Raw genomic sequence first — 27,205 nt, 5'->3', positions numbered from 1 at the left:
TGATGTGCGCAAGGAGTGTCGTGCCATGCAGGGGTGTCCCCCGTGTAGGGAAGCCCCACGTGCAAGGAGTGCGCCCCGTAAGGAGAGCCGCCCAGCGCAAAAGAAAGTGCAGCCTGCCCAAGAATGGCACCGCAGAGAGAGCTGACACAACAAGATGATGCAACAAAAAGAAACACAGATTCCCAGTGCCGCTGATAAGGATAGAAATGGTCACAGAAGCACACACAAGGAATGGACACAGAGAGCAGACAACTGGAGGGGGGGAAGGGGAGAGAAATAAATAAAAAATAAATTTAAAAAAATAATGAATAGTGTATAAAAAAATAAACACATTTACTTATATACTTTTGGCAACCTACGGAACTTTGGTTCCAGTATTCATAGCTTATGAGTTGCTCCTATTGCAGTAATGAGAAAAGGAGCACTACGGATTCGTAAAGATGATGGTAGAGAAAAGAAAGACTATTTTAAATTGAAGTTTGTTCAAGATAAAGGAAAATGACTAAAAAGAAAAGCCTGGGCCTTAGAACTGATATCCAGTGGCATGTATGAGGAAAAATATATATATACACATTGGATTAAAACTGGCAAATCTGTATATCTGAGAAGAGGGGTCAGAAAATCAACTCTAAAACTTTTTCTATCCCTAGCCAAGCATCTAGGACCAGAACAAGATCTGAAAATGTCAACCAGACAGAAGGCAAGAGCCATGATCTATAACTCGTTATCAGAATCAAACTGAAAATTTGATAAAGGATTATAGAAAACAGGTTTTTTAAAAAAGTGCTCTTGACATGCCCATAACCTGCAACAAAGCAAAACTAAATCAAGTACCTTATTAATAGAAGACATTTAAATGTTTTCAATGAACAAAGAATGGTAAAATAATTTGACAGTAGCTTATTGATATTTTAGAAGATACAAATATCACTGATAATACATTGGCTAACATCTTTTTTTTTTTTTTAAGATTTATCTCTCCCCACCCCATCGCTTGCACTTGCTGTGTCTGTTCATCTTGTTTCTTTAGGAAGCACTGGGAATCGAATCTAGGACCTCTGATGGGGGAGGGAAGTACCTAATCACTTGAGCTACCTCCATTCCCTGCTTTGTTGTGTCCATCATTGTGTTTTTCTTTTTGTGTTTCTTGTTGCATCATCTTGTATCGGGTTGCTGCACCTGCCCATCATATCAGCATGCCGTCTTGCTCGTCCTCTTTATGAGGCACCATAAACCTCTGCTCCCTGCTTTTGTTGTCTCTCATGTTTTCCTTCTTTTGTCTCTTGTTGCATCAGCTTGTCAGGCCCGCCTATCACACCAGTTTGCTGTCTTCTTTAGGAGGCACCAGAAACCAAACCAAGGACCTCTCATGTGGTAGGTGTGATCTCAACCCCCTGAGCCAGATCCGCTGCCCACTAACATTTACTTATTGTTTTCAGTCAAACAAGTATCTTTTTTTTTTTTAATCTGGTTGCATCATCATCTTTTTGGTGCATCACTTCACCACACAGGGGCCTGCACCTCACCACACAGGTCTGGGATGCCTTTTTTCTTTTTTTACCAGGAGGGCCCAGGGACCAAACCTAGGTGCTCCATATGTTAAACGTGAGCTCAACTGCTTGAGCCATAGCCACTTCCCACAAGTATTTCAAGATTGATTTTATTTATCCCCACCCCCTGCCTCCCCGTTCTCTGTGTCCACTTGCTGTGTGTTCTTTATGTGTCTGCTTGTATTCTCATTAAGTGGCTCCAGGAATCTATCGTGTGACCTTCCAGGGTGGGAGAGAGGCGATTACTCTTGCACCACTTCAGCTCCCCTGTTCTACTACGTCTTCTTCTTTTCTCTCCTCTGTGTCTCTTGTTGCGTCATCTTGCTGCTCCAGCTTTCCCCATTGGCCGGCACTCTTGCGTGGGCAGCTTTTCCCCCCCAGCAGCATTCCCACACAAGATGGCTCTCCTGCACTGGGCCGCACTCCTGCATGGGCCGGCACTCCACGTGAGCCAGCTTGCCCTCACCAGGAAGCCCTGGGCATCAAACCCTGGACCTCCTGTATGGTAGACATGAGCCCAACTGGTTGAGCCACATCCATTTCCCTCCAACAAATATTTCTTGAGATCCTATTATAAGCTAGGTACTGTTTTAGGCAGTGGAATAAGCCATAAACAGGCATAGAAAATCGTTGCTCTGAAGGAAATTACATGCAAATGAGCAGAGACAAACAAGGCGCAAGTAAACAATCAAGATAATTTGAGAGGAATATGCCCTATTATGGAAATAAAACAAATTACAAACATTGACCATCCAGGCCTCCTCTCAAAGAAGCTGGTATTTAAACTAAGACCTAAGTCATGAGAAAAAAAAAAGGCCACCAGCCAGCCAAGCCATGCAAGGATGACGAGCACTCCTGGCAGAGAAATAGTAAGGAAATCCATGTGGCAGAAACAAGCCTGGAAAGCAAATGTGGTTCAACCAGTTGGGCCTCTGCCCACCACATGATGGAGAGGTCCTGGGTTCAGGTCCCAGTGCCTGTGAAAGAAGACAAGCAGGTGCCTGCACCCACCAAAGGAATGCTAGACCCTAGCAACCGTCCCAAGGAGTGCTAGACGCCACACCCCACTGCAACAAGCGACGTCTAAATGAGCAGATGCCACAGGCAAGCAGATGCAGTCCAAAGGGAGCGGGTGGCTCAGGCCATTGGGCATGTGCCTCCATATGGAAGTTGCCAGGTTCCGTTCCCAGTGCCTCCTGGAGCCGAGTAAACATGAGCAGACAAAGAGAACCAACTAGGGGAGGGCAGGGATAAATTGAAAAATAAAGTTTAAAAAAAAAAAAAGCTTAAAAGTTATGAAGAACTTCATAAAATAAAATAAAAAATAAAGGGCAAAAGAATTGAACAGACATTAAAGAAAAAGAAAAGAAAAGAAAAGAAACAAACCTAACATGCAAAAATCAGAAAGAAGGGAACTGGAGGAAAAGGAGACGGCACACAATGAGGTCAGAGGTGGGTTGTTTTTTAACTGAATAAATAAACTTAGGAGGGCTTTCATATGTTCATTCACAACTTCAATTCCCATGACCTTATTTTTCACATAAGGTTATTATGTTCCTCAACCACAATTTCTTCCATTTACCATAGAGTCCCCATAGTGGAAGAATACTAAAGTTCTATTATGTTATAATAACTAGAAGATCATTAACAAATACTATGGAATACAAAAGAGGAGCTAATAATTCTGGAGAAAAAACCTTACAGAAATTTAAGAGCTGTTCCTTAAAGTAAGATTTCCTCAAAAGAATAAGGATAAGTGCACAAGAGAGGCAGATGGAATTGCAGAAACGCAGTCATAAAAATAAAATGGTGAGTTCTGCCCAATACTTGATATGTCTAATGAAATACGGGGAAGCGGATGTTGCTCAAGAGATTGGGCTTCCACCTACCATATGGGAGGTCCCGGGTTCAGCTCCCAGGCCCCCTTAAGAGAAGACAAGCAGGCGGCAGACTTGGCCCAGTGGTTAGGGCATCCGTCTACCACATGGGAGGTCCGCGGTTCAAACCCTGGACCTCCTTGACCCATGTGCAGCTGGCCTATGTGCAGTGCTGATGCGCACAAGGAGTGCAATCCCACGCTGGGGTGTCCCCGTGTAGGGGAGTCCCACGCACAAGGAGTGCACCCCATAAGGAGAGCCGCCCAGGGCGAAAGAAAGTGCAGCCTGCCCAGGAATGGTAATGCACACACGGAGAGCTGACACAAGATGACATAACAAAAAGAAAACATAGAGTCCCATGCCGCTGACAACAGAAGCAGACAAAGACGCAGCAAACAGACACAGAGAACAGACAACCAGGATGGGGGGGCGGAGGGGAGAGAAATAAATAAATAAATAAATCTTTTAAAAAAAGAGAGAAGACAAGCAGACACAGAGAGCACACAGCAAATGGACACAGAGAGCAGACAGCAAACTCAAACAAGGGTGGGGAAGGGATAAATAAAAAATAAATCTTAAAAAATAAAAAGTATGATTTCATAGAAAATACACACAAATGCATTATAAAATATGAATTCATAGAAAATACACACAAATTCATGATAAATCATGTAATAAAAATCATTTTTTTCCACTTAATAAAACAATTATGTTATAGGTAAAAATACAGCTATTAAAGTAGGGTTAGGCTTTGTAAACTGAATCCATTCACCAAATATGTGAAAACTGTATTTATTCAAATATTATAAAATGGTTTTACAACTATAAGAGCTGGGAGGAAAACCCAGTTCCCTATCAGGAACATAGCATGCTCTTGTGAAACTGTCATACTTATTGAAAGCAAAAACATGGGAAGTGGATGTGGCTCAAACAGGTGAGCACCTGACTCCCAAATGGGAGGTCCTGGGTTTGGTTCCCAGTGCCGCCTAAAGAAAAACAAACAGTGAGCAAAACGACTACAAAACAATGAGGAAATAGACAAGGGAGCCAACTCAGAGGAGTCAATGCGGCTCAGTAGCTAAGTGCCAGCCTCCTGCATAAGAGGTCCCAGGTTCAATCCCCAGTCCCAGTAACTCAAAAAACTAAAAAATTTTAAAAACTTAAAAATGAACGTTTAAATGTGGTAGGTTATACAATTATACACATCTTTATCTCACATCCCCCTCCTATCACACTAAATTGACAGTAAAAAAAATCTTTTTACATCAACAACAAATGGATAGGAAATAAATAGCAGATAAGAGATGGTAACAAAATCCTATCATTTAACAGGAACATCAGAAAGAGAGCAGAGGTAATACAAGAATATTTCCTAGAAAATTCAAAGGTAATACAAAAATACTTCCTAGAAAAAAATAAATTTTAAAATTTTTTTAAAAATTTCCTAGAACTGAAGGACATGAGGTCTTGTTACCTCTGTCCTCAGAGATTACTATTCTCTTCATCCACTCCACACCAGCTACCACAGTCTCTTAGCCCTCTCTGCACCTGTTATCCAATCTGTTTGAGATGCTCATTCCCCAGATATCCACAAGTTGCCCTCACTCACTTCTTTTACATCTGTGCTTCAATGTTTCCTTATCCATGAAACTGTTCCTGACTACCTTAAAATAAAAAGCTAATCCCAGACTGCCTTACCTTCTTTTTCTGTCCCAATTAATTCCATAATCACCATCTGTAAAAGTGGCTTTTTGTTTTCTCATTACAGCAGTCCTTGTTTTGATGACTACCTGCCCCAGATCTTATAACATATAGTTGGCATATAATATCTGTTGAATTAAAAATTATGATATTGGGAGAAAGTGTGAAGGGAGAAGTATGGACTCATCTACAATAAGAAGTTAAAAAACAATGCTTAAAACTAGTTAATGGGAAGCAGATGTGGCTCAAGCAGTTGAGTGCCTGTCTAACATATGGAAGGTGCTGGTTTTGGTTCCCCGTGCCTCCTAAAAAGAAGACAAGCAGACAGCAAGTGCAAACAAGGGGAAGAGGGGGAATAAATAAAATAAATCTTAAAAAAACAAAAACAAATTAATCCTCTGGAATAGCAGTTTTCAAACTTTTTTATTTCAGAACCCATCTCCATTCTTAAAATTGAGGACCGCAAAGAGCTTTCATTAAGTAAGTTGCATCTATTGATACTTGCTATATCAGAAAGTAAAACTGGGAAACAGACATGGCTCAACTGATAAGAGCATCCGTCTACCATATGGAGGGTCCAGGCTTCAATGCCCAGGGCCTCCTGACCTGTGGGGTGAGGTAGCCCACGTGCAGTGCTGCCACGTGCAGTGCCCTGCGTAGGGGTGCCCCACGCGCAAGGAGTGCACCACATAAGGAGAGCTGCCCCACATAAGGAGAGCTGCCCCAAGTGAAAAAAGCACAGCCCACCCAGGAGTGGCACTGCACACAGAGAGAGCTGATACAGCAAGATGAGGCAACAAAAAAGAGACATAGAGTCCCCGTGCCACCTGACAAAAATGCAAGCAGACACAAAAAAACACATAGCAAAAGGACACAGAGCGGACAACAGGGGGGAAGGGGTGAGAAATAAATAAAATAAATCTTAAAAAAAAAAAAAAAGTAAAACTGACAAATACTTAAAGTTGATAAATGCTTTAAAATATTTTTAAAAAGCATTTACCCATTATAGGGTAATATTAACTATATTTTCAAAAAAATTAAGGAGAACAGTGGCACTGAACATTTTTGTAAATCACTTTAACACCTGGCATAATAGAAGAAAGCTGGACTTTCTTATTATCTACTGCATTCAAACTGTTGTGATATGTTGTTTTGGTTAAATTTAAAAATCCAGCTACACATAACCAGAACGTCTGATGATAGTTTAAAAAGTTAAGGGGATAAACCCTCCTCAAAAATTTTGCTGAAACGTAATCAGAACATTTACATGAACCATTTATTTGAAAAAGGGCAAAGAATAAAATACTATGATAAATAATAAATTGTTGGATCTTATAGGATTACTTCACATACAAATAAAATCTTCACAGAAATATAAACCTACTAACAAAATAAAATTTAATGTAGGGTGAGGGATGGATAGAGGGATTGAGAGGTGAGAGTTAACTGCTAAGGGGTGTAGAGTTTTACTTTCTGGAGTAATGAAATTGTTCTAAAATTTGTTGTGGTGATAAATGCACAACACTGTGATAACACCGAAGGCCACAGATTGTACACTTTGAATACACTGTATGGTGTGTGAACTATTACAATAAAATTGCTTTTTAAAAAATCAAAAGAAAATTAAAAAATAAATAAATTTTAATTTAGCTTTTCAGAGGGTGCCCTGATGCAGGAAAAAAGAGAATATTTCTACATATAAAGAAGTTAACTCAAAAGTAAACTGCGGGGAAGCGGATTTGGCCCAGTGGATAAGGCATCCGCCTACCACATGGGAAGTCTGCGGTTCAAACCCCCGGCCTCCTTGACCCGTGTGGAGCTGGCCCATGAGCAGTGCTGATGCACACAAGGAGTGCCCTGCCACACGGGGGCAAGGAGTGCGCCCTGTAAGGAGAACCACCCAGAGCAAAAGAAAGTGCAGCCTGCCCAGGCATGGGGCCACACACGCGGAGAACTGACGTAGCAAGATGACGCAACAAAAAGAAACACAGATTCCCTTGCAGCTGACAACAAAAGCGGACAAAAAGAACAACATGTAGCAAAATGGACACAGAACAAACAACTGGGGTGGGGGGGAAGGGGAGAGAAATAAATGAAATAAAATAAATCTTTAAAAAAAAAAGGTAAACTGGGGAGCAGATGTAGCTCAATGGTTGAGCACCTGCTTCCCATGTATGAGGTCCTGGGTTCAATCCCCAGTACCTCCTGGAGAAAAAAAAAAAAAAAGTAAACTAGTATGGAAGGACATTCCATATTCATGGACTGGATAACTAAATATCGCTAAGATGTCAATCCTACACAATCAATTTATAGAGTCAATGCACTCCAATCAAAATTCCAACAAACATCTTTGCAGAAAAGGAAAAGCCAATCATCAAATTTATATTGAAGATAATGGGCCCCAAATAATTAAAGTCATCCTGAAAATGAAGAAGAAGTTGGAGGATTCACACTTTCCAATCTCAAAAATTATAATAAAGCCATAGTAAGCAAAACAGTCTGGTATTTGCAAAAAAAAACATGACATTCAGACCAATGGAATAGAATTGAGAGCTCAGAAATCAAGCTCAAAAATCACATTTTTTGATGAGGGAGAAGAAACCACTCAACTGGGGGAAAGAAAAGTCTCTTTAACATATAACTGGGAAAAATGGACCTCCATTTTCAAGAATTTTCTTGTTTATTATTATTATAGAAATAATGAAAATGCTCTAACGATAATTGAAGTGATGAATGCACAACTATATGATTATACCAAAGACCAGTGATTATACACTTTGGATGAAGTGTATGCTTTATTAATACGTATCAATAAAACTGGTTAAAAAAAAAAAAAGGCCCCTACTCTCATATCTTATGCAAAAATCAATGGCTTAAAGATCTAAATGTAAAAGCCAGACCTATCAAACTCTTAAAAGAAAACATAGGGAAGAATCTTCAGGACATTGTGTTAGGCAATAGTTTTAGATTTTACACCCAAAGCATAAGCAACAAAAACAAAAAATAGTTAATTGGGACCTCATCAAAATTATAAACTTTTATGCCTCAAAGGACTTTATCATGAGTACAATAACAAATTACACGACAGAAGAAAATATTTGGAAACAACATATCTGATAAAAGATTAATATCCAAAATATATATAAAGAAATCCTTCAAATTAACAGTAAGACAGACAACCCAATTAAAAAAAAGACAAAAGACTTGAACAGACATCTCTCCAAAGAAGATATACAAATGGTGAGAAAGCACATGAAAAGATGCTCAACATCATTAGCCACCAGGGAAATGCAAATCAAAACCACAACGAGCAGGGAGCGGATACGGCTCAAGCAGTTAAGCACCTGTTTTCCACATGGGAAGTCCCATGTTCAGTTCCTGGTGCCTCCTAAAAAAAAAACCCAACAAGCAAAACAAAAAAAAAAAAACTAACTCCAGGGAGACTATGTGGCTTGGTGGGTGACTGCTGGCTTCCCACATACAAGGTCCTGGGTTCAATCCCTGGTCCCTGGTTAACTCAAAACAAAAACAAAAAAAAAAAAAAAAAAAAAAAAAAGAAAACACAATGAGATACCATTTCACATCCATTAGAATGGCTGCTACTGTTGGAAAGGATGTGGGAAAAACAAGAACACTCATTCAGTGCTGCTGGCAACGTAAAATGGTGCAGCCACTACGGAAGACAGTCTGGTGGTTCCTCAGAACACTAAGTATAGAACTACCATATGACCCGGCAATCTCACTACTAGGTATATACCCCCCAAAAATTCAAAGCAGGGACTCGAACAGATATTTGTACACCAATGTTCATAGCGGCATTATTCATAATTGCCAAAAGAAGGAAGCAACGTAAGTGTCCACCCTTTGATGAATGGATAAATAAAAAGTGGCATATACATAAAATGGAATATTATTCAGCCATAAAAAGGAATGAATCTTGATACATGCGACAATATGAACCTTGAAGACATGTTGAGTGAAATAAGCCAGATTCAAAAGAACAAATATTGTATAATCTCACTGTGTGAAACACTTCGAATAAGCAAACTCAACAGAGTCAGAATCTAGAATATAGGTTACCAGGGGATGGGGTGGAGATAGAAAATGAAAAGTAAATGCTTAAAATTAATAGGGTTCCGATTTGGATCATGGAAATGCCTTGGTAATGGATGGTGATGGGAAAGCACAACGTTGTGAACACAATTAACAGCACTGAAATATATCTGAATATGATTTAAAAAGGAAATGTTAGATTGTATACACAGTAACAGAATAAAATAAAATATTTAAAAACCATGGAACTACACTATACAAACATTGAACCCTAAGTTAAGCCATGGACTTTAGTTAATGGAACAAATGTAAAAATGTGCTATCCCAGGAGATTTTCAAAACTTCACAAGAGCAGAGAACAATATCATGATTGTGCCACACTTGCTTCACTAAGCTCATCTCCCTGGCACCTTTTTGTGTGTGTACTCAAGTACTTTTAAACAAATGCCAGGCATTTTACCATTTTTCTCCCTCATTCCTCAGTCTCCAACTCTAAAAATTACAGTATGGAAGCAGATGTAGGTCAAAAGGTTGAGCCTCTGCCTCCCATGTATGAGGTTCCGGGTTCAATCCCTGGTGCCTCCTAAAAACAAAACAAATGAAAAAACCAACTCTCATTGGGGAGTGGATGTGCCTCAGTAGTTGAGCACCTGCTTCCCACGTACGAGGTTCTGGGTTCAATCCCCAGTATCTACTTAAATAAAAAAAGGGAATCTGCTTACATAAAAATAACGTCATTACCAACCCTAACAAAATTAACAATAATTCCTTGATTATCTTCTTGTACTCATACATAAATTTCCCCCAACTGTTTCAAAAATGACTTTCTGCAGTTAGATTCTTCCATTCAGGATTTTCAAAAGGCCCACACACATATATTTGGTTGCTACATGTAAAAATGTTTTAATCTTTTTTCTAACCATCTATCGCCTATTATGAAAAGTCTAACTAACAAAACAATTCATTTACACTTAACAGATTCTCTGGACTCAAAGCCAGCATAATGCATTTGTTGTTTTTTATGTCTGCAGCATACTTCCTCCATACTGTCACTATGGCTGGTTCTTTTTAATCACGGAGATCTCAGGTCAAATATGAGCTCTAAAAAGAAGTCCTCCCTAAACATTCTATCCATAGCACAGTCTCACTTCCATTCACCATCTATCAGATAGTCTTGTTTTATTTTCTTCACGGTACTTAGCACTACGTGAAACTATTTTATTTATCAGGTCTCCCTGCAATAGAGTATGCTCCATGAATACCAAGAACAGTGCCTAAAACATGAGACATTCAATAAATACCTACTGAATGACTAAATAATAATGTAGTATCTCTATTTAAAATTTAAGTTCAGCTCAGTATTTATTTATGAACATTGCAGCTCACTCCTCATGCACTGGTACAAACCGAGTACCTGTAGAAACCTGGGCCAGCTGTTAGCAAGAATCTGTGGGATGCAAGAGGGAAAAAAACAGAGGTGTAAGACATTTAAATGTAATTCTGGATTTTTACTGAACAAGGATCACAAGTTTCTAAAAGAAAAGCAAAGTATCCATGATGATATCAAAGCATATTACTAGGAGTAATGAAAAGTTTCATTTTTGGTATCACATGAAGGTTATTACAGCAAGAGTAATAACTGCGATGGGAAAGTAGTATTATATGAAATAACAAACAATTTCATCCTAAGGTTTTTTTCTTGATATATACATTATGAAGGAATTTATACTCTCAGTATAGCATTTCCTTCTGGAGATTTGTCAAGATGAATACAACAATAAATAACAAAAACACCTAACTAAAAATACAAATCTAATTGGAACTTAGAGAAAACCAGAATTACCTATCCCAAACTTCTCTGTTTTAACAGTTGAGAGTGATGTGAAGCCAGGAAAGGTTATTAATAAAAGGACAGCTAATGAATAGTGAGCAAAGCTAAACCGAAAATCTAATTCTACTGTCTCCCAACCTATACCCTTCTTTAAGATAATATCACCATCAGAATGTTAATGTTAAGTTATAGTGTATTTTAATTACTATCAATTTTAGGACTGTCACTTTTTTTTCTATTTGAATTCCTAGCCCACAGGAAAAAAATCAAAATAAGGGCACATACAATTATGCCTTAAGTAAAGATTGGTTCGATTCAATGACTTTTTTATTCCACATGTTAAAATTTGAGCCAAGATGAAAATAATTTTACTTAAAGAGTATTCACTGCAAGTTTCATTGCTTTAGATGTGTAAATTGCTGTTCTTGTTTTTAAATATCAGTAATTATTTCTCAATTAGCTGCAGAAATGGAGAACAGATTACTAAAGTGAAATTCACCTAATCTAGAAACTTCAAGTTATAACCTTCACCTCATTTTTCACCAAAATGTGATTATTTAGAACTATATCTTTCTTCAAAATCTGTTTCTAGTGAAACAAGTGGCCAAGAGACAGTAAACAAATGGAATGAGGTCCTGGAAGAAAAAAGATCCACAAAAGTAAGGTACAGTACCCCCAATAAACAAGAGACTGTATTCTTCCTAGTTTTTCCTACAATATCGTTCAGACCAATTCATAATTATCCCACAACAATTCTTAGAATACGACTGTATATTTTAAGAGGCAAACAAGAAAATAAGCAGGAGAGAGATGATAGAATCATTTGCCCAAGGTTAAATGGTAAGACAGTGGCAAAAGCCAAATCAAGACTTTGAACAACAAAAATTTCTATTCAAGATTCTTTTCAGGGCAAACGGGCTTCTTTCTCATCCTATATGGTTTGTCCCACAAATGTAACCAAAGACTAGTGTTTAGTCTGAAAAGCAACATGGTCTATGTTGACATGAGAATTTTGTTTAAGAAATGTCTAGTAACAAACTATAGAAATGGAGATCTTCATCCTAGTCAAGCTTAGTAAAACCATTATTATAGAGCTTCTATGTGATATGAAAATCACGTTCTAGCCTTTGTAAACAATGACCTTATCTTATCTTTTCCCCAGTCTGTACTTTTTGGTTGATGAGGTTCCTAAAACAAGAAGATTAAGGATAAAACACCAAATAAAGTTTGAAATCAGATTCAAAAGACCACCTCCTATAAAACGAAGCCTAGGTCAGCTTTATCTCACCACTCAAGGGTTGTTCTAAACTCATACGGCACATACATCAAGAAACAGGAACGCTGACAACAATATAATGAAGCTACCCCACACTACAAACATCAACAAATTAAATGCCCTATACTTCCTGGTATTTTTTAAACATTAAAATTTATATTATGAAACATCTGCAAAAATCTTTAACTACTGTGACTCTCATTCTACAGTACAGACATTTCCACTATAGAACGTCTACTGACTCTGGTAAATTACCTAAAGGAAATAATAAAAAATATCAAGCTTCTTTTTAGTCCCCTACAAGCCAACTCTACACAAAATCTGACGCCTCTGTTATTTCTGTTCTGCGGACTACGTTTCCTTGATCGCACAAGGCGGCAACTCCCTAACCGTCAAGGCTGACCTAGCGCTCTCCAACTCCCCGGGTCGGGGTTACTTTCATCACTCTATTGTCAAATCGCAGTCCCACCCTCAATCTTCAGCCCTCACCTTAGACTCTAGAAAGAGTCGAAAAAGGGAAAGAAATACCCTCACCCACTCCCTTATTCTGGGGTGTGGGTGTGTCTGTAGTCACATGCTTTGCCCGAACCGGATTAAATCTTCAGTGGAGGTTCAGACCCTAAGTCACTATCCCGCCGGTCGCCGACCCCAGCCGCAGCCCTTCCTCTTTCCCGTTCCCCGCCAGCCCCTCCCCCGTTGCGCGCACGCGCAGCCTCCAAACGATCCCCTCCCCCCTAGCCCCCTCACCTTAATCATTAGCCACCTTCTTCCCAGGGTCCGGGAATCACAGACCCAGGAAGGAAGACAGGATATGTAAGGGAGGAAAGGGATGCGTCGAGAACCAGCGATCTACGCCTCAGATGTCGGCCTATTAGGCCCCTACAGCCAAAAACAGCGTCTGTCACCGCCACCAAAACTGTAAAAGCGGCAGCGCCTGAGCTCGGCCCAGCCAACCCGACTTGGGTTTAGAGCGCCCAATTTGGCCCCACAGGAACTGCTTCTCCGAAGATGCGGGAGTTTCTACGCTGCGCAAACCAAGCACATCGCCACCGCCTTCGCCACTGCCGCTGCTCTCCTGCCGCCGCCGCCGCCTAACCAATCCCTCCCCTACCGAGCGAGCACGACACTTAGGAGCCTTTACGACAGTTCGGAAAGTGAGGACGCAATAGCCTTCAAGCTTCTTAAGTCGGCTTGTTTCTGCGCTTGCTCAGATTCTTGTTTCCCACTGCCCCGCCCCCTTTGCCCCGCCTCTCCCCCTATATAAGCGCTGTACTAGTCTACTGGCGAAACAGAACGGTCGCAGAGCTCGTTAATTTATTTTCCTTGGTGATTGTGCGTCCAATATTCAAGTAAAATTGTGACTACGTCTTGGATAATTTTTTTGTAACTAAAAATTACGACTAGCCACAAAATTACTGACTATACTTAGGGTACACTTAAAAACAACATGGTTTGGTGTCTTTCACAACAAATGAACCCAAATCATTCGCGCAAATGACAAAGATAAAACACCGCACCTTACTATTAAGATGAATTTGTTTCCGGAATCAGATTAAAAGTGGTAATAAATATTCTGGGAAATCTGGCTGTAGTTTTACAATCACCTAAGCCTTTTTACTTAATTCTTTTATAAAAAATGGCTAGCACATGCTTCATTATAAGCATTAAGAGGATGTAGGGAAAGACCACGGACTTTGGAGTTAAGCTGACAGACTTCCTTTCAAATCTCAGTGATGCCACTTAGCAGCTGTTTGATTTATTAGATCTTTATAAATTTTACTTTCCTCCTATATAAACTGGGATGCCATTATTTACCTGAAATGGTTCTTGTGAGATTAAATGGGACAGTTTAAATAATGTTCCTAATATTACTTACCAGTTAAGTGTTCAATAAATATTAATTTCCTCCCTTTGTCGTCATCTTTCTCAATACTGATTCCTTTGTTCACTCATGTTGTCCATATTGTTCAGCGAAGATACCTTAAAAAAAAAAAGCAGGAAAGGGTAGCAGATGTGTAGGGAAACTAGAAGAGCAATGGATGAGGATTCTTCCTCAGTCCTCTGATTTTATCACTCTAAATACAGATTTTTGCCGGAATGATCTTATCTGCTTCCATGGTTTTAACTGTTACTGCCTCATGATTTCTCACACCATATGTTCAGCCCTAACCTTTCCTCTAACGCTCTAGAGCACTAGCACCCTCCAATATGACTTTTGAGTTCTTGAAATGGGACTATTGAGAAGTGAGGTAAATGAAATTTTACAACCAATTTCAGGATGTAAAATTGATGATTTTTTAAAGATTGTAAAATATTCCAGTAATTTCTAATATCTACTACATGTGGAAATAGTATTTGGGACATAGACTGAGTTAAATCAGTGATTCTCAACCAGGAACAATCCTCACCCTACCCCCACCCCTGCAGAATTTGGCATTGTCTGGAGACACTTTTTGGTTGTCACAACCTGGGGAGGGTGAGGCAGATGCAACTGACATCTAATGGGTAGAGACCAGGCATGCTGCTAAACATACTATAATTCACAGGGCAGCTCCCCACAACAAAGAATCATCTGATCCAAAATGTCAATAGTAACCAGGTGGAGAAATCTTAGAAAGGACTGAGTAATGAAGTTAGATGGGGACAAGTATATTTTCACAAAATTGATAGTAAATAGAAGAATAAAGACAGACACATCTAACAGGGTATGGAGTCAAGGGAGGGCAAGACTTGGATCCTACTGGTATGCTCAAGGGAAAGAGCCAGTAGAAAAAGAGAGGTGAAAGATAATGGAAATAAAGGAATGCTCAAAGGAGAAATATCCCTATGGAGGCAGAGGAAACAGAATTCAAAACTCAGGTGGAAGAATTAGTCATGAGTAGAAGGGACATCCCTTTCACTGAGACAGTTTAGCTTTAAAGACAAACTGAGGACTTTTAGATTGAATGACCTTGATTTTCTCTATGAAACATGAGGTAATGCCATCTGCTAAGATATCAAGTTTGGAAATGGCTGGGTTGAGTGCAATTAGGTGAGAGATTTTTCAAAATCAGAATAATCACTGACATAAAGCCAGGGAAAACAGCAGATGGGCAAAAAGTCAAGAGAAGGAAACCCAGAGTAGAAAAGCAGTGAGACTATGAGAGGACAGGTGCCAAAAAATTTGTATTTAGGGATACATTGGCAAGTTATCCAGGTCAGAGAACTCTCTAATTTGACTTGTATACAATATTTTCCTCATTTCTCTGCTTCTCTTGCTCCTTCCACCATTACCAAATCACCCCCAATTCAACCATAGACCAATGTAAGAGTATTGGAAAAACTGATCAAGATACTAATTTAACATCCTTCAGGGACCCACCATCACCCTTAGGATAAAGTCCTAAATCATTAGTTTGGTAAATAAAGCTATTCAAAACTAAATTCTCCACTGCCATTTCATGCTATCTCTGTCACCAGGCTACCCTCTTCCCCTATATATACATAGAAGACTTCTCAAACTTCTTGTAGATTCCAGGAGAAAAGTATGGTTCCATATCTCCCTGCCTTTGCACGTACCGTTCCTTCTGCATCAAAATACTCTCTCCCACTCCTTCCCATCCCCCACCTGCTTTATTGGCCTAGAAAACTCTTATCCATTCCTCAAAGCCCTCCTCAATGAAATAGGAACCTTCATACATTGTTGGTGAGAATGTAAAATCATGCCACCACTGTGAAAAAGAGTTTGGCAATTCCTCAGAAAGCTAAGTGTAGAATTATCATATGACCTGGTATAGCAGTTTGATGTTATTGATGAATTACAAAAAGAAATATTGGATTATGTTTGTAATCTGCTCTGTACATGGGCATGATTGAGTAATGATTAGGGCATTGATTGGTCCACGTCATTAGGGCATTGAGTCCCCACCCACCAGTTAAAAGGCATGGCAAGGAACAGAATTGAGGGTTTCTGAAGTTGGAGTTTTGAGTTGGAGTTTGATGCTGAAGCCTTAAGCTGGAGCCCCAGAAAGTAAGCTCATAGAGGAAAGAGAAGCCAGCCCTGGGAAGAGAGGAACCCTGAGTCCAGGAAGAAGCAAGGCCTGGGAAGGAATGAACCTTGAACCAAGAGAGAAGCAAGACCCTGGAAGGGAGGAACCCAGGAAGCCTGAACCCTCACAGCTGTCAGCAGTCATCTTGCTTCAACATGTGAAAATAGACTGGTAAGGGAAGTAACTTATGCTTTGTGGCCTGGTATCTGTAAGCACCTACCCCAAATAAATACCCTTTATAAAAACCAACCAATTTCTGGTATTTTGCATCAGCATCCTTTTGGCTGACTAATATACCTGGTAATCCAAATTCTAGATACATACCCAAAAGAAATGAAAGCAGAGACTTGAACAGATATTTGCATGCTGATGTTCATAGCAGTATTATTAATGATTGCCAGAAGATGAAAGCAACCCAAGTGTCCATCAACAGATGAATGGATAAACAAAATGTGGTAAATACATACATTTGAATATTATTCAGTTATAAAAAAGAAGGAAATTCTGATACATGCAAATACATGGATGAGCTTTGAAGACAGTATGTTGAGTAAAATAAGGAAGACATGAACAGACAAATATTGTATGATCTCACTGATACGAAATAGAATATGCAAACTTAGAGTTTCAGAAACTAGAATACAGGAGAACAAGGGCCAGGGTAGGAGTGAGAATAGGAAGTTAATGCTTAACTGGTAGAGGGAAGCAGATTTGGCTCAATGAATAGAGCATCCACCTACCCCATGGGAGGCCCAAGGTTCAAACCCAGCGCCTCCTGACCCGTGTGATGAGCCAGCCCACACACTATGCTGATGCATGCAAGGAGTGCCATGCCATGCAGGGGTGTCCCCCGCGTAGGGGAGCCCCAAGCGCAAGGAGTGCGCCCCGTAAGGAGAGCTGCCCAGTGTGAAAAAAGCGCAGCCTGCCCAGGAGTGGCACTGCACACATGGAGAGCTGACACAGCAAGATGACACAAAAACAACAACAACAGCTGACAAGAATATAAGCAGACACAGAAGAACACGCAGCAAATGGACACAGAGAGCAGACAACTGGGGGGGGGAAGGGGAGAGAAAAAAAAAAGTTATTAAAAAAATAGGCTTACCTGGTAGAGAGTTTCTGTTTGGGGTGATGGAAACATTTGATAATGAATGGTGGTGATGGTAGTACAACATTGTAAATGTAATTAACACCACTGAATTGTATATTTGAAAGTGATTAAAATGGAAAATTTTAGGTTGTTTATATGTTACCAGAACGAAAAAATTTTTTAAATTCATAAGACTGCAAAACACAAAGAGTGAACCCTAATTAAAACATGGACTATAAATAGTAGTATAATATTGTTTCATCAATTGTAACAAAGGTACCACACTAATGCAAAATGTTAATAATAGGTAAAACTGTGTGGGGGCATTTATGGGGACTCTGTACTTTCTACATGATTTTTTTGTAAACCTACAAGTGCTCTAATAAAAAAATTTTTTTTAAAATTTTAAGTGAAACCAAAAGCCCTTCATGAAGCATTTCCCCACCCAGCAATAGTTAGTTAACAATCACTCCCACACCCTCTTCAATCTTTGTATATACTTCTATTATAAATATTATAATCATTAATATACATACCTGTCTACTCCAAAAAACTAAAATCAAGGAAAATATGATGTCTCTCTTTGGTAGAAAGAAAGTACTCAAATTTTTATTGAACGAATTGAATTTGCCACTAAAAACTAGGAATCCTTCACCTTAATTAAATCACTTGAACTCTCTCAAAATTAATTTTCCTCATTTCTGGAAAGAACAGAGGCATCCAATATGTAATCCAAACCAAATTCTGTCTACGTGACAATGCAGAAAGATAATGTTTAGCAAATTAGCTTGCATACTGGGCTGACAATGCCTAATTATCTGCCAAGCAGGAATTTGAGGAGTTTTGTTAAACACAGAAATGCTGACTTGAATTAATGGGTCACCTGCAATAACAGGAAAAGCCTTACAAATCACCTAAATGAAAAGGTAAGATTGGTATGCCCACTATCCACTGCAAACTTCAAAACTGTATGACGTTTGCAAGTGAAGGCAACTGGCTATATCGTCAGCTTTGTGAGCTCTTTGGAAAAAGATGAAGCAAAGTTTGCAGATTTAATGCAATGAGTTAAGATCTTTGAGAACTTGTTGAAAATATTTCTGAAATAATTCCTCATATAAAGAGCTTTAAGAGGAATTAAAAGGATCTGAGGGATGTACTAGTCAGAACCCTTAGTTGTTCACAATATTGTACTGTATGCACCAATACATGACTGGAACATAAAATGCTATAGGTCCTATAACATTGGTGACTTAATTAAGTAGTGAAAGTCCTCATTAAAATTTTATATATTAAATTTGATGTGGGGTTATGAGATTGCATACACAAATTTTGTTTAGTTTGAAGATTATAAAGTTCTACATATATAAAGAGAGAGAGAGAAAAGTAAATACAGTCTTTAGAGACAGCACTTATTTACTGCTACTAAATTGTTTTGACGTCAATGGAATCACAGATTTTGAAAAATGAGGCCCTATTTGGTGGAAAGTTTTTTTTTTTATTCTCAAACGAGTACTGACGGGTATTAATCACCCTGTAAGTTTCTCTGATTGTCTTTGGAATGTAAACTTCAATATACATTTGAATTATCAAGTACTGATACTCTTTAACTCTCTCTGAGGCTAAGTTTCAGGAAAACTGAGGTAAACATAAATTACAGCCAACAGGGAGACACGGAATGCCTGGGATTTTGGAGATGAGCTTTTGTAACCTTAAGCTTCCCTAAAATATTTCTGGCTCTCTGTTCAAATTCTGAGTATGTAGAGCCATCTGATTTTGTGAAAGTACATACTTTTAATTCGTGATATAAGCCTAGAGTCACAACTAAGATATATCATTTAAAGCCTGTAAATCATTCTATAATCCGTATTTGTCTGGTGTTTTTCTCATAAAACACTTTTATTGTTTCTAGCATTTTCAATGCATTTACATGCATACATAGGTCTTCCCATGTATAAGGTCCCGGGTTGAATCCCCAATACCTCCTAAAAACAAACAAACAAACAAATAAAAAATTAACAACAACAAAAAAAAACTGGTAAAGATTATGCTATACATTAAAGACTGACCTATTTGGGAGCAATTCAGAAGTAAGAATATTGAAAACAAGGGAATAAAATGAAACTATTAACAACTTGAATCTAAATACTTTTAAGAACTCAGGGCTCCTGGTAAGCTTTCAATTCTTTTTTACTGTTGATGGAGAAAAATCATTATTACAATAAGTTTCAGAAATTTGGAAAGATTACTTAGAGATTTTAGTTTAATATCTTTCTTTTGAAATTTAATTAAATATTCTTAAATTTTGAAAGAATTAACTTATCAAAGTCGATACTAATAGTAATTTGAATTACACAAAAAATAAAATATTTCTACTCTGACTAGTTTTGGGATTGACTTAAACTAGGAAAGAGTGCCATCTATTGAATTAAAATTACTTAAACATCTCAATATGAAGTTCATTTCAAAACATCTAAACTTCTGGCAATTTTTCTCAAATATATACATTTAAGAGCTTCTACATACACCAAATATTCTCAAGAAAATTATTTTAAATTTTCCCCTTTGGTAGAAAATTGCAGGCTGGCCATATGTGTTTTACCATCTCTCTGGTCAGAGAACCTAACAAATGATAAAAAAATCGAAAAGGTAAATGCAAAACAAGAAAATGGGGACTGGTCATAAACAAGTAAGATACTCCAACAAATATCTGAAGTATATAAATCAGATAGAGAACTAGTGATTGCTATAGCAGAGTGGAAAAAGTTACAGCTTGAAATAATGTCAGAGGGGACTGCACCAAGCAGGGAAGTGATAGGGGTTGCAGAATAAAAGAGAGGCTAGGGAATCAGGCCAAAGACAAAGGAGGCCAAGAATAAAATGTGAAAATGAAAAAGATGCATTTTAAGTTCATTACATAACAAACTCAAACCACTCCACCCCTCTTTACCCCATATACAGAAAATACGGCATCTGGATTTTAATTCCTAGGCTAAAAACAAGGAGGGAGCTCTCTAAAGAAACAAAATGAAGTATTGAGGAAAACTAGAGGAGCTGGTGTGACTACCTGAAATAAAGATTTCACATTCTAATACGCTATAAGCCCCACATGCCCAAGCCTGCCTGATCTTTTACACAAACTTCATATTTACCTTTTATATTACCTCATATTTAAATATTTATAGGCAACCAAGAAACACCAGTTATTTGAGGAAAACTTGTAAAATGAAAGAGACGGAGATAAACATTTTAAAAAATGACTACAGAAAATTTAAATAATTCAATAAATGGGGAAATTTTTAAATACCCTAATATGCTTATGACAGGTCCAGAATGCTGTGAAAAAAGCAAGAAAGAGCCCCTGAAAATTAATATTGTTATTTCTGAAACAAAAATTCAATGGAGAGGTTGAAAGATAAAAGCAAAAGAATCTTTCAGGATGTTTCAGGATGTAGGACAAAAAGGAAAAAGGAATATGAGAAAAAGGTAAATGGATCAATCCCAGAGGTAAAATACCTAATATAAGTTCCTGAAAGTGAGAATTAAGAAAATGGAGGGAAGAAATTATAAAATAAAAACTTAAAAATTTCCAGAACTGAAGAATTCTACAATTTAAAGCCATAGCATATTCAGTATAGCGAATTAAAAAAAAAAAAAGAATCAAACAAGATGAAAAACTTGTCATTTCCCCCACTGCTCTACCATGCCACCTTTGATGTACATGAGCCTTTTTCTGGGGTATATATTCCATTGATGTACCTTTCCATCTTTGTGGCAGTATAACACTATTAAAAATATGTAACTATAATAAGTCTTGCTATATGGCAAAATAATTCCTCTATTTTTGTTCTTCAAGATTGTCTTGGGTATTCTTGCTCCTCTGCCTTTCCTTATAAATTCTAGAATGCATTCATTAATTTCTAAACAAAAAAAAAACTTGAGATTTTGATTGGGAATCTATTTAATAAGTAAATAAATATGGAAATAACTGATGTCTTTACTAATATTTAGTCATCCATCATGAACATGAGTTATCTCTCCATTTTTTATGTAGGTCTTTTAAATTTTTTCTCATTAAAGTTTTATAATTTATAAATTTACCATTTATTAAATTTATTAAAAAGGGTTCCTGGTCACCTTTTGTAAGATGCATTAATAGTCTTAGACTCTTTTTTTTTACCCTCTTGCAAATGCTGTCTTCTAAAACTCTTTCGCTGGTTAAAAAAATGTAGAGTTTTTACATTTTCGTTCAATCTAGCAAACAACTTATAAATTAAAAAATGTGTCTATACAGGAAGATGGAGGACTAGAAAGACACAGGACTCTCTTCTCTCCCAGAAAAATAGCTAGGGGACAGGCAGAAACAGCCTGGAAAAAAATCTTATAGAGTTTAGGGCACCAGGGGAAGGCTGGTCACAGCCCAGAAGAAAAAGGAACAAAGGAAAAGAATCCTGATGGGAAAACTGTGAGTTAAAAGCCAAAGCTGCTACTGCCAGCACCTTCCTCCACACTAAAGACCCATTTGAATACTCAGGCCTCTGGGCCAGCAGCTATAAACAAATGGGGCTCTGGGGATCCACCTCCCAAAGAAAGGGGAGAGAAAGGGGCACAGTCGAAGGCTGACTCGGTTTTGAACCACAAATTTGATCTGCTGTGTCCCACGAGCCCTTCCAGGCCAGGTGGGGCCACACCATTGCTTGGCTTGGGAGCCAGCTCAAGACTAAAGAGATCCTGGGTGGCTGCTGGGAGTAGGGAATGGGAGGAAGAGATGAGATGTGGGGGCATTTTTGGGACTTGGAGTTGTCCTGGGTGGTGCTGCAGGGACAGTTACTGGACATTGTATGTCCTCCCATGGCCCACTGGGTGGACTGTGGGAGAGTGTGGGCTATGATGTGGACCATTGACTATGAGGTACAGCGGTGTTCAGAGATGTATTCACCAAATGCGATGAATGTCTCATGATGATGGAGGAGATTGTTGTTATGGGTGAAGGAGTCGGGTGAGGGGGGTGGGGGGTATATGAAGACCTCATATTTTTTGAATGTAATATTTAAAAAATAAAGACAAAAAATAAAATAAAATAAAAATAAAGAGATCCTGGACTAAAGAGATGGAGGCTCTCAATCTCCCTCTCCACTAACCATATCTGACTGTTGAGGATGCAGAGGGGAAAAGGGAGGAGGCTGCCAGGGAAGACTGGAGAGTTGACTCCTAAAAAGTTTGAATTACTAGGCTCTTAGCCTTCAGGCAGGAACCTACATCACATTGGTCCACTCCTTGTTGCCCCAAGCACACTTGGACCAGGCATTGAACTGGGAGGGCTGCCAAAGAGTGCCATCTGCTGGTAGACCAAGGAAATGCACATCAGGAAATTAAAAAAGGTCAACTCAGACCAGAGAATATCTCAGCCTACATGTTGGATTAAGTGTTAAAAACTGCTTTTTGACCTTGAATAAAAGAGAAATGGCAAAGACAAATGAGTTTATGTGGCTAAGAGTCTTCCAAAAAGAGTCAGGAAGTCCTAAGAGGGGTCAGGCTTGTGTACACCTCAGCAGGACCCCAGAGAGAGACAAAGTAGATACAACCCAAGGTGCTGGCTCTCCTGAAGGCTATGGAGATCCACAGGGTACATGGTAATGGCAGATGGATTTGGAGTTCTGTGCTATGTCAGAGGACCCTACTTTGGAATTTGTGTTCCTGAGTGTGATGGAGCTGGACTCAGATGTGACCTTCCTACACACGCCTCTTCTGACACTTTTACTGAACCTGTGATTGGCACTAGGGATGGTGCATACTCAAGGGACTTGAATCTCCGGACTGCCCATGTGCTTCAGCAGAGTTGCAACTCATACTATCTGGTTCATTGGCCTTACCCAGGTCACCTAACAGGGAGGTGAACCACCACACCAGAGAATCAAGACTGCCAACAACTGCAAGCAGAGGAATTGCATCCATCATCTATGTGGAATCCAAGCCCCCTCTTGATCCAGAGGTGGGGTGGACATCACCTTCCCAAGGTCCACAGAGTGGAGGAATAAAATATGGATTAGAGTGGACTTATTGATATTCTACTATGGAACTATTGTGACCAGTAATAGAAGAAATTGTAGTACTGAGGTGGAGAAAGTAGCCACAGTAGTTGCTGAGGGTAGGGAGAAGGAAGAAGGGATGTGATGTGGGGGTGTTTTGGGGACTTTGAGTTGTCCTAAATGATATGCAGGGTCAGATGCTGGCCTTTATATATCCTGCCATAATCTACTGAATGTACTAGGGAAGAGTGTGAACTGCAGGGTAAACTATTATCCATGCAGTGCAGCAGTGCTCCAAAATATGTTCACTGAGTGCATTGAGTGTGCTGCAATGATGGGGGAGGTTGTTGGTGTCGGGGGAGTGGGGTAGGGAGGTGAGGGAGATATGGGAACCTCTGATGTTTTTTAATGTAACATTTTTTGAGATATATATATCTTCAAAATATATAATTTACAAAAATGATGGGGGTGAGGAGAGGGGAGTGGGTTATATGGGAATCTCTTATGTTTTATAATGTAATGTTCTTTGTGATCTATTAACTTTAATTTAAAAAGTGTTAAAAAAAGAAACATGCATAAAAATACATTAGAGGGTAGACAATGAGCAGACAATGAGCAAAAAAAAAAAAAAACCAATGAGCAGACAACAAGCAAAAACAAAAAAGAGAAGGGAGCAGATGTGGCTCAAGTAGTTGAGTGGCCACCTCCCCTATGGGAGGTCCTGGATTCGGTTCCTGATGCCTCCTAAAGAAAAAACAGACAATGAGCAGACAACAAGCAAAAAAAAAAAAACGAGCAGAAAACAAGTGCAAACAAGGAGCAAAAACAATGAGCAAATGGATGAGGGAGCCATCTTGGGGTGGGGGGGAGCACATTAGAGGGGAGCAGATATGGTTCAAGTGGTTGAGCACCTGCTTCCCACATGGGAGGTCCCATGTTCAGTTCCCAGTTCCTCCTAAAAACAACAATAACAACAAAACAAACAAGTGGAAAAACCAACTCAGGGCAGCCAATGCGATCAACTGTTTGGTGCCAGCATCCCACATACTAGGTCCTGGGATCAATCCTCAGCCCTGGAACCCCCCCGCCCCCACAAGCTTATGTGGCAGTTTGAGATTATTTATGCATTCCAAAAAGAGAGATTATGTTTTTAAATTGGTCTGTTCATCTAGGTGTGCTATCCTTTGATTGTATTAGATTCAGCTGATATGCCTTTAATTAAATTATGCTAAGATCAGTGCTTTGATTAGACCATGTCATTAGGGCGACTCAGTTTGAGTCCCCCCCCCCCCTTTGTGGGCTATATATATGGACGCTCACTCGAGAACACAGAAGATACACAGAGGAGGAGAGGGCACTCCATAGACTTGGCAGAAGCCCCAGAAAGAGAAATGAGTCAGATAGTCTACAGCTAACCTTGTGAAGAGAACAGAATAGCTGAGCCTGGAAAGAAACAAGCCCCAGGAAGAGAGATGAGCCCTGTGCCAGCCTACAGATGAGAGCAGAAGAAGCTGGACCCAGGGAGCCTTAAGAGGGAAGAGGAAGGCTGAACCCTCCCAAACATTGCCCGCCATCTTGCTTCAAAACGTGCAACAAAGTTTGGTAAGGAAGTAACCTTAAGGTGGACTCTTTAGGGCCTTGTAACTGTAAGCATTTACCCCAATTAAATTCTCTTTATTAATGAAAACAGATTCTGGTACTATGCATCAGCGCCCCTTTGGTTGACTAATACAGCATATAACAGCAGACTACAAATGACAGAAGAAATAAGTGATACCAAAGACAGAGTAGTGGAAATTGAAGAGAGAAAAGAACAAAGAGAAAAAAGAACGGAAAAATTGAGGAGGTGCTCAGGGAGTTGAATGACAACACGAACACAACATACATGTCATGGGAATTCCAAAAGAAGAGAAGGGAAAAGGGTCAGAAAGAGCATTGGAGGAAATAATAGCTGAAAATTTCCCAACTCTCATGAAAGAAATGAACTTGCATGTTCAAGAAGCGCATTGTATCCCAATGAGAATAAATCTGAATAGACCTACTCCAAGACATCTACTACTCAGATTGTCAAATGTCAGAGATAAAGAGAAATTTCTGAGAACAGCAAGGGAGAAGCAAACCATCACATACAAGGGACACCCGGTGCAGAATTCTCATGAAACCATGAAGGGAAGAGGAGAGTGTATAATACTGAAATAGAAAAATTGCAGGCCAAGAATACTTTGTCCAGCAAAATTGTCCTTCAAATATGAAGGTGTACTAGTCAGCCAAAGGGGTGCTGATGCAAGATACCAGAAATCTGTTGGCTTTTATAATGGAGATTTATTTGGGGTAGCTGAAGGGAGAAATAGACATCTCTACAATAATTGTTGGATACTTCAACATACCACTCACATCATTAGATAGAAGAACTAGACAGAAGATCAACAAGGAACCAGAGAACTTGAATAATATGATAAACGAGTTAGACCCAACAGACATATACAGAACATTGGGTCCAAACTCGGTAGTTTTATATTCTTCTCAAGGGCCCATAAATCTTTCTCCAGGATAGACCATATGTTAGGTCACAATGCAGCTCTCAATAAATATAAAAAGACTGAAATTATACAAAGCACTTTCTTAGATCATAATGGAATGAAACTGGAAATCAAAAATAGACAGGAAAGAGGTAAATTCACAAATGTGTGGAGGCTAAACAACATACTCCTAAATAATCAAAGAAGAAATTACAAGTGAAATCAGTAAATATATTGAGACAAATGAAAACAAGAACACAACTTATCAAAACTTATGTGGGGAGCAGAGGTGACTCAAGTGATTGGGTGTCTTGCTCCCACATGGGAGGTCCCGGGTTCAGTTTCCCGTGCCTCCTAAAAGAGAAGAGCAGAGAGCAAACAGTGAGCACAAACAATGGGGGGAGATGGCAGGGAGAGTGCAGAAATAAATAAAATAAATCTTTAAAAAAAGAGAGCTTATGGGATACAGTAAAAGCAGTCTTGAGAGGGAAATTGATAGCTCCAAACACCTATATTTAAAAAAAAGAATAGCAGCTAAAATCAAATACCTAATTGAACAACTAGAGAAACTAGAAAAGAACAGCAAACCAATCGCAAAGCAAGCAGAAGGAAAGAAATAAAGATTAGAGCAGAAATAAATGAAATTGAGGAAGAAAAAAAAGAGAAAAATCAACAAAACCAAAAGCTGGTTCTTTGAGAAGATCAATAAAATTGACAAACCCCAAGCTAGGCTAACAAAGAAAAAAAGAGAGAAGATGCAAATAAATACAATCAGAAAAGAAAGGGGGAGAGAGTTACGACTGACCCCACAGATATACAAAGGATAATAAGGATATTATGAGAATCTGTATGTTAACAAACTAGACAATCTAAATGAGATAGACAAATTCCTAGAAATGCACAAATAACCTACACTGATGCTACAAGAAATAGAAGAACTTAACAAACCAATCACATTTAAAGAACATGAATCTGTCATCAAAAATCTCCAAGAAAGAAAAGTCCAGGACCAGATGGCTTCACAGGTGAATTCTAACAGGCATTTCAAAAAGAATTAACACCAATTCTGTTTAAAATCTTCCCAAATATTGAAGAGGAGTGTGGCAGTCTGAGATTATTTATGAATTCCAAAAAGAGAGATTATGTTTGTAAACTGGTCTGTTCCTCTTGGTGTAATACCCTTTGATCGTATTAAATTCAAAGGTTATATGTTTACTTGATTAAATCAAGATTAGGGCTTTGATTTGACCACAT

At 38.9% G+C, this 27,205-nt stretch overlaps 1 protein-coding gene across 10 annotated transcripts in view; it reads right to left on the bottom strand.

Annotated features, from left to right (window-relative positions):
• Positions 1-27,205, bottom strand: part of RNF111 (ring finger protein 111) — a 153,611-nt gene that overhangs the window by 87,575 nt on the left and 38,831 nt on the right. For 4 of the 10 annotated variants that reach the window (XM_058294271.1, XM_058294276.1, XM_058294278.1 and 1 more), the window contains exon 1: positions 13,036-13,487. The gene's annotated coding sequence lies outside the window, so the exon portion shown is untranslated. Of the gene's footprint in view, positions 1-13,035; positions 13,488-14,164; positions 14,269-27,205 lie in introns of those variants that run through there. The other 6 variants (XM_058294275.1, XM_058294280.2, XM_058294281.2 and 3 more) reach the window with 3 other exon arrangements.

The sequence above is a fragment of the Dasypus novemcinctus genome, chromosome 3 (assembly GCF_030445035.2).
Source record: "Dasypus novemcinctus isolate mDasNov1 chromosome 3, mDasNov1.1.hap2, whole genome shotgun sequence".
Taxonomy (NCBI): domain Eukaryota; kingdom Metazoa; phylum Chordata; class Mammalia; order Cingulata; family Dasypodidae; genus Dasypus; species Dasypus novemcinctus.
Note: the sequence above shows the minus strand (reverse complement) of the source record. Positions and strands in the feature narration are given on the sequence as shown.